The sequence below is a fragment of the Mixophyes fleayi genome, chromosome 6 (genome assembly GCF_038048845.1).
Source record: "Mixophyes fleayi isolate aMixFle1 chromosome 6, aMixFle1.hap1, whole genome shotgun sequence".
Classification (NCBI taxonomy): Eukaryota; Metazoa; Chordata; class Amphibia; order Anura; family Limnodynastidae; genus Mixophyes; species Mixophyes fleayi.
This window is the reverse complement of record NC_134407.1, coordinates 45,661,757-45,670,712: the sequence shown is the minus strand read 5'-3', so window position 1 is coordinate 45,670,712 and position 8,956 is coordinate 45,661,757.

Here is an 8,956-nt window from a genome sequence, read left to right as displayed (position 1 = left end):
GTAGTGTGCACACTTATAAACAGATACATTTCAGTACTAGGTATATTCTTTAAAGAGATACACCTTACTATTATAATTGGTGTAATTGGCTCAGGTTTGACTTTGCCTTGTGTGTTAGCTGTTAGAACTGGCTGTGCAGTACATTTACCATACACTCTGAAAAACAGATATTAATAATAGATAGATAGATACAAATAATTTGCTTGCATACACATTTATTTGTCATGGTACCTTCTTGAGTAAAAATGACTTACAAGTGCAATATTAGGGAGTATAAAGGCAGCTTCAAGGAGGCACTTGGTATAACTAACGTTGTGATTACTTTGCATTTGTTACTGCTCATTTTCACAAAACCAATATGGTATATGTGCCCATTTCATATGTTTAACCCCCCCCTTCCCCCATCAACCACTGAAAACCTCTGTAAATGACTCTAATGGGTATATTTACTAAACTGCGGGTTTGAAAATGTGGAGATGTTGCCTATAGCAACCAATCAGATTCTAGCTGTCATTTTGTAGAATGCACTAAATAAATGATAGCTAGAATCTGATTGGTTGCTATAGTCAACATCTATAGAGTACAGTTATAGAGAAACAAATGTAATACCAAGACTACCTTGATTGTGCCAACCAGTATAGTTAAAGGGGGTTTGGCCAGGCTACGTAGGCTATACAATGCCCAACCATTGTTTGGATGGATCTGTCGCATTTGGCCGTACACGTACATAGACATGTCTGACAGATCTTTTTCTATCTGGCTTTATATTTTCTCTGCAGGTTCAGATTTATTGATTGACTGAGAGGTGGAGAGTAACATGTTAAAATTCACAGTCACTAGAAATCTCTTAGCTGACAAATTGAGGGTCAATTGATGAACAAATCAGGGAATCAATATCAGTTAGAATGTACCTTGCAGCATTCTATAATGGAACCTGAAATGGCATCAGGTACTGCATCAATCTCTCAGATTTGACAATCAATCATAATTATGCAAACCTGGTCCAATAAGTAAAATAGGTCTGTTAACAATTTACTTCATGGCAGGGAAGTTGTTCATTTGCCCTTTTGATGGACGGACTACATAAAATAAACGTATATCAGGTGTATCAGTGGTGAAATTATGTTGGCAAGGATTAAAATAAAAAATGTAATACTTCTAATCACATGTAACGGTTGCACTGTTGATGGTGCCACCTGATTAAGAGAATATCCTGTCTCTGAGCTGAGGGGCGTGGCCTGGCAGCCATTGGAACTGGACGGACATTTTGTGTGCTTTTAATTTCATCCCACACTTGCTGGGGTTTCCTCCGAGTGGCAGAAAAACCTCCTGGAACCCTCTGGACTTGCTTTCACCCCTTCTCAGAGTGCTGCCTACCAATCCCTGTCACTTTCAAAATCGCTATTTGATACATTTACCCCAGGAGACAGACACCAGCCTACTCTTGTCTTGTGTGGCTGCAGATTCTACTCTTACCAATCTGGCCCTGACATTGCCCGATGACATCTTGCTTACAGCCTCTGGACCTGGCCGACTCCCAGTTACAATGTGAGAACCTCTCTTCTACACCTGGCTCCAATGCTACTGTATAGCGTCAGGCTCCCCATCATTTTCTGCCTATTATCATCTCTCCATACTCAGGCTTGTGAGATCTCTGGCTACTCCACCTAGGCCACGGTATCCTCCACTCTCACTGTGCTGCTGCCCCACAACTGCTGCTATATCTCTACAGTCACCCTGATTATTCGGCAAGCCCATTTCTCCATAGCACTGGCCGCTTCTCTGGTCCTCCACAACATACCGTGAACTTTGGCGACTTCCGCAGCCCCCGGCCTTCTACCGAGTTACTTTGCCTCTCTGGACCACAATTCTGACACACATTACCAGTATCTCCTACAGACATAATTCCTGATTTTAGATTACTATGCTATCTCTCAGTGATCACCTATGATGGTCGTTATTTAAATTTGTTTTGAATCTGGGGGTATGCTCTCAAACCCCAAGAGACATTGTGCTGCGTTTTCATTACTAGAGGGAAGGAACTGTTCATCTCTTCAACTCATTCTGCACCATTCATTCCCTATTCCAGTCCCAAGTTACAGATTTTCCAGGATTTGACACCCTCCACTCTAAAGAAACAGAGGAATCTGATTAACTTTACGCATCCAATATCGCTGGGGCCTTCTATTTCACCTCCTATTTACTCAGGATGGAATAGCACATAGAATAAAGACACCTGAGGAAGGTCTGACTGTACTCAAGCATCTTGGGATCCCATTGGTGCCTCCCACTTCGTCGACCTCTCTCCCCACTCACTCGGTGGGCATCAGCCTGACTGGTCCAAAGCCTGATCCCCCACATGGGCCCTAAGCCAAGTGGTCTGTACCTCTCTATTTTTGTCATAAATTGTATTGTTTTATATCGACGCAAACTTTCTGTTCCCCTCCCTTAGTATCTTCAAAGTCTCCTTGATGAATGATTCTTCAGACATACACCAGGCTCTTAGGTTCTATCACTTCCCTCTTCATTGCCTTTCCAAGTTGTCCCTGCTTCCTCAGGCTCTGCTGGTGTCAGATCTCTCTGTAAGATGCTGTCCAGTCTGTCTCCACTCCAGAGATCCCTCCAGAATCAGAATATGCACCCGGCCATCTTGGATTCGGTCACATGATTCCTCTCAGCCAATCAGGTGCTAACAGCCTCCATTTCAGATTCCCTCCAAAACCAGTCCATGTTAGCTGCCATCTTGGACATAGTCACCTGATCCATCTCAGCAACTCAGAGTGCTGCTTCTGCTAAGCTTACTGCAGTCTCCAATCAGGAATCAACGACAACTATAAAAGGACTTCCTGGAGCCCTTACCTGTTGCCAGTGCAACATTGTATTTCAGACACCAACCTGGTTCCCAGCAGTTTGCAGTCTTGCTATCCATCTTGCTACAGTCTTGCTATTAATCCAGCTCTGACAGTGCAGTCTGCATTTTTTCTCCAGTCTGATTACAGCATTCCAGTTACAGCATTTCGGTTCCAGTCCAGTTACAGTGATCCACTTCCAGCATTCCGGTTACAGCATTCTGGTTCCAGTTCAGCTACAACAATCCTCTCTCAGCATTCCGGTTCCAGCATTCCGGTTCCAGTCTGGTCCAGCAGTCCAGTTCCTGTTTTCTCTTCTCTGCTAGTGTAATCACCATCTGCACCAGTCCATTCTCTACATGCAGAGGAACATTATCAGGCCACCCAACTTTGTCCACGTAGTCACCAGTCCAGTTCCAGAGACACAACCCTGTCTGGGTACAGACAGATCGTCAGGCGTGACAATACAGTCCTAAGTACACCATTTTATAACCTGTAACTCTGCTATGTTATTTCTCCTGTAATCTACATTTGATTGTTAGATATGTGCCCTCAGTTCTCTTGGCATGGGTCCTACCCTCCTGTTACCAATGTTTTTACTCTAGTTTCACAGTGTGAGTTCCACATTAACCTAATTATATTTTGCTATCTTAATAGGTTTGCCTGTTGCTGTGGAATATAGGGGACGTGGGCCTTGAGTGGCTTCCCATGGCCTCTGTCTAGATGGGTTTCTTTTCATTTCTCTAGGAGCTTCTTAATGTTATAACTCCAGACTCCCTCTCTCACTCCTTTACACCTACTCCTAATTGACTCGCTGGCTGTCAGTCACTTTCCCCACTGATGTCCGACACATGGGATGTGCACTCTCAGGCCATGTGGACTGTTAGACTCTAGTCCCCCCCCCCCATCCAGAGCCCTTTCCCCTTAGTAAATGTCCCCCACCCCAGCTCTATTTTATCACACCTCATATGCTCGAACACAGCTCACTTTACTGCCGCCTGCCATGAGGCTTAAAGTTATGTCCCTGAATGTGATTGGACTTAATGTTCCACAGAAACGTATAATGGCAATTCAACATTTTAAACATCTGAAGTGCACATTGTCCTAGTCCAAGAAACTAATTTTGGGTATTCCAGTTCTCACAAATGATATCTACACACAAGGCTTCTACTTTACTTCTGAGTGTAAGATCAGAGGCACATTCATTGTAATTCACCACTTCTTCCCCTTCACTCTGAACTATGCACAATCCTAACTGGAATAATTTCCCAGCTCCCAGTCACAATAGTCTCAGTTTACACCCCCAACATGGGCCAAGGTGCCTGATTAATGTACATTTGGACATATCTTACAATTCTCCATTTCTGAGGCCCCCTATGGGTCCACCCTGCTCCTTTTCTGAGGCCCCTCCTATCCTCCCTGCTTAAATGACATAACCTATATGATTCCTGACGTGTCTTATGCACATCCCTGAGAGCTTATACTCCATTCCCTACCCCACATAACACTCACTCATGCACAGATATGGTGTTAATTGATAAAGCCACCCCGCCCCCCCCCCCTTCTATGCTCCTCTGATATTACATCTGTGTCCTAGTCTAATCACTCTGCAGTTATCTTGCATGTGGACCTTGGCACAAAGACCCCTCCATGTTTTCACTGGTGTCTCAATGACAGACTACCCTCCAAAAATAAGCAAATACTCAAAATTTTTCTGGCGATCAGGGAAGATCAGGGAATGTCCACCCCAGATGTCCCCCAATCATATGGGAAGCCCACAATGCTACTATCTGTGGCCTTTTCTTAAGCTTGGCTTCCTCTGCAAAAACAGCCCCAAATTCAGGGTATCCGCGAGTTAGAAACATCATTATCTCTGCACACTACGAAACAGCAACAATTACAAGAAATTGTTGCCAGTCCTCACTCCCCTGCTCTTAGATTTATTTAACTCCATTCTCTGGGGCAAGAAATTTGATGGAGCCTTCACCAGAGTGAACATTGTTATGATCCCTAATAAGAGCAAACTTATGCCCTCCCTAGGACCCATCTCCCTCTTAAACATTGATATCAAATTGTTTTTCAAAATTTTAGCTAACAGACTTGCTCTAGCCACCTGGAAGTGGATAATACTAGAAATACTATTGACCTGGCCTACACAGCTAACCAAAAAAGGACCCCAATTTGATGGTGGCTCTCGATGCTGAATCAAGTTTCTTGGCCCTTTATGCAATAAGTTCTTAGTGCAGCCAGTATCAGAGGCTCTTAAAGGCATTGCCTCTTTATACTTATATTCTTATTCTCTTTCATTTCCAATTCATAATGGTACGAGACAGGGCTGCCCCCTGTAGCCCCACCTCTTTGCCACTGGCAGACAGGATACACAATAACACAGATATTTCAGCATCCTGGTCTGCCCTCAAGAGCATAAACCAGCTCTTTATGCCTATGATGTCCTACTCACTCTTACGAATGCTCATGTATCCTTTCTTATTCTAATGAAGGAGATTAGAGTCTATGGCCTCCTCGCAAATTTTAAAATCAATTCAGATAAAACTGAGGCTCCTTACCTTAACATCTCTCCTGATGCTCACCACCATTAAAAATCCACCTTTAAGTTCAACAGGGAACCCCAGATAAATTAAGTATCTGGATATCCACCTAACTAAACATTATGATAAATTATACTCTGCTAATTTCCCTCCCTTGATTGTGACCCTAAAAAAGACGTAGACAACTGGAACTCTCACTTTATCTCCTGGATCAGCAGTATCACTGCTGTGAAAATTAATGGACTCTCTTGCTTGATCAACTTGTTCCAGGCGTTGCCAGTCCGTATTCATTCTTCTGTCCTCAGAGACGTTCAATCATGAGTTTACCACTTTATATGGTCAGGGAGGCGTCCTAGAGACTGTCAGAAAATACTCTTTAAACATTCTAAGGACATGGGTCTTGGTCTTCACTCCCTACATAAAGACTATCTAGCTGCTCACCTCACCCAAGCAGTTGTTGCCCATGCCAACCTGCATACCAGACTATGGGTTGATATTGAGTTGGACAAAATGCACATATCTACCCCCTATGCCCTGTTCTGGCTGGACTCTAGGGACCAACTCACATTACATTATCTCTCCCACACAACTTGGTTCTTTCTATCTGGAAAAACTGTGTGTCTTTGTTCAAATTAATTGACAATCCTGAACGAATGGTTCCCCTATGGCACAATCCGTCCTTTCAGCCATGTCTAGATGCCAGAGACTTCAGAGACTGGACCAAACACAGCTTCAAGTTTCTTCTGGATATCCCTGTGGCTTTTTACCAGAGTTCCATGAGCTTCAATTGTCTCCTCTTTACACCTGGCTCCTTTTACCAATACCTGCAGATCTGAAATCTATATAATTGTCAGATCAACCTGTACACCCCCTATAATCCATTGGAGACTTTGTGTCTCCGTAGATCGTCATTCAGGAGCCTCATTTGCACCTTTTAATCATTGTTGCTCTAGCATGACTTACTATCTAAAGAACATCATGAGATGTAGTGGGAGGAGAAAATGGGAGAGGTTCTCGATCCGGATGAATGGTTGTGTATCCAGGAAACGGTAGCTAAATCCTCAATATGCACTGGACCATTTCCTTCAACCGCAGTGTCCTGTCCCACATTTGATGGAGTTGTCTCAAAATTGAACCCTTTTGGAATAAGGTTGCGAACCTCATTCATAAATTGATACATTTACGTCTCCCACTAAATCTCTCTTCTATCTGCTCTCTCATATGGCATCTGGAATCACTAGGTAAGTTTGGAAACTTGCTGGCCATATTCTCATGGCAGCCAGATGTCTGATTGCCCAGAATTGGAAAAGTTTTAACCCCCTACAACCCCTGCTTTAATTAGCTATGTTTGGCAGTTATATAAATTAGAACATATCACAAGCATAATTCATGATTGCCCTAACCAATTTTTGTCAGTTTGTAGTGCCATGACTGGTTTCTGTGATCCATAAGATCCCCCTCTTCACTTCACCACTAATATAAAAGTGTCCAGAGAACTCGACATCTCATATCATTTATTTTTCTTTTGTTCTCCATGCAGTCCCATACTGACATCCCCTCCTTTTATCCCTCTTGAAACTTTTTCTCCTATTGATACATGATTCAGTCTTCACTAGTTCAGTGTTGTCACATTTGCCAGCTTTCCCTCAGTCATATTAAGTAAAGGTTTGTTGAGTAGTTTCACTGTATATTGTACATCTGCCTCCATCTCTCCCTTTGTCCCCATTTTTTATTCTGTTCCTTTCCTCTTCCCCAATATTATAACATTTTAATAAAACTATTTAAAAAAACCAAAAACATTTGAAGAGCACTGCTAAGTGCTGATGGTTTCGTGCGAAGGGACTCTCGTCTTGGAAATTTGACAATAAAGTGTATCATGGTATCATAACCTCAATAACCTCTTCTATGATGGAGTAAAAATTACATTAGTGGAGACCTCTGACTTATACAGGATTGTGTCATTAATGTCTGATTTGTTTAATATAACATTTTAAATAATTGCTGCATACAATTTGAGAACACAGTCCTGGGGGTATATTTACTAAACTGCGGGTTTGACATATTCCCATGGTAAAAGCTGAAGACAGTGGCCTGATTTTGTGCACGATACACTCAAAATCAGCAGATATGTGCCTTGATGAATCAGGCGCAATGGGTCATCCTTGGGTGGGCGCTTGAGAATAAGCGAGTAGGAGGGACAGGGATGGCAACAGGTGCCGGCATTACAGCCCCCCTCCACTTTCACATTTTCACCCTCTGTAGTGCTAGTTCATGCCTCTGTTCTGCTATATAGTTCTGTTTTCAAAAAGTAAAAGATTGCCGTGACCTTTTGAAAACACAGGAACATAAACATTTGTGGGTGTCGGGGTGAAGGAAGCTGAATTTTAATTTAAAGATGAGTTTGTTTTTACCTACCAAGTGTCAGTATGGCATGGATGGTGAAGGGAGCTACGAACGTATTAGCCTAGCGCGCCCTGAATCCTTAATCAGACCCTGTTGTTTTGTTAGCAAATATTTTTCCGTCTATAGTAACAGTCTCAGAACTAGTTCTTGTATTCACTTTTACATTTAGCTTTCTTGCTGTTTCTTAGAGTCCCGTCAGCTAGTCACCCCTGATCGTGATCAATTGAAGCTTCTGCAGTCATATCCACACTGCCATATAGAATATAATCTACAATACCCTCCACTTCAGACTGGCTCTCTACTACTTCATGTTGTATTCTTCTGGAGAACTCCAGCAATCCAGGATGTTGTGTTGTTGCCTAAAAAACACACACCACTGAACAACATGAGCAATATCCTACATATTAACATACTACAAATATATATATTTTTAGGTTTCCCTGGTTTATCAGATACTCTGGGCATATACCTCTTCATGAATATACAATATATTTACCTTCAGTAAGGAAACATGACCAGTATATCCAGGGCCGGTGCTAGGGTTTTCGGCGCCCTAGGCAAAATTTCAACATCACCCCTCCCCCTGACGTCAGTGATCAGGTGTGCGATGCGCCGGGCAGTCCGGGCGCATCAGAATGAATTGACATTGGCGGCGGATATTGCTGCACCTATCTCCCACTTCTCTCCGCTTGACTAGATTTTCAAATCTAGTCAGCGGCAGCGGCGCCCTGCAGGTCCCGGCGCCCTAGGCAACTGCCTAAGGTTGCCTAATGGGAGCGCCGGGCCTGAGTATATCTTAAGTCTCTTATTTCTTGATATATTTTTATATGGTATTCTTTTTATGATAGCTTTTTACATTTTTATAATAATGATATGTTCCCCTTGTTAAAGGTGCAATGAGCATACACTAAAAAATGTTTACAAATGCAAAACATCCAGAACTTGGCTGCTGTTTCAATAGTCAATTTATATAACCGGAAATGTGCTAAAAATAGTTTCAGCACAAGTCTTTTTGATATCAGCGCAGCCACTTATCAAGCCCTTGACAGCTACACAAGGACTTTTCTGTATTTTTGTGTGTTTATAAAAGCATGTTTTCAGGGCTAGCAGTGTGAGCTATATATTATTTATGCATTGTTTGAAATAAATTATTAC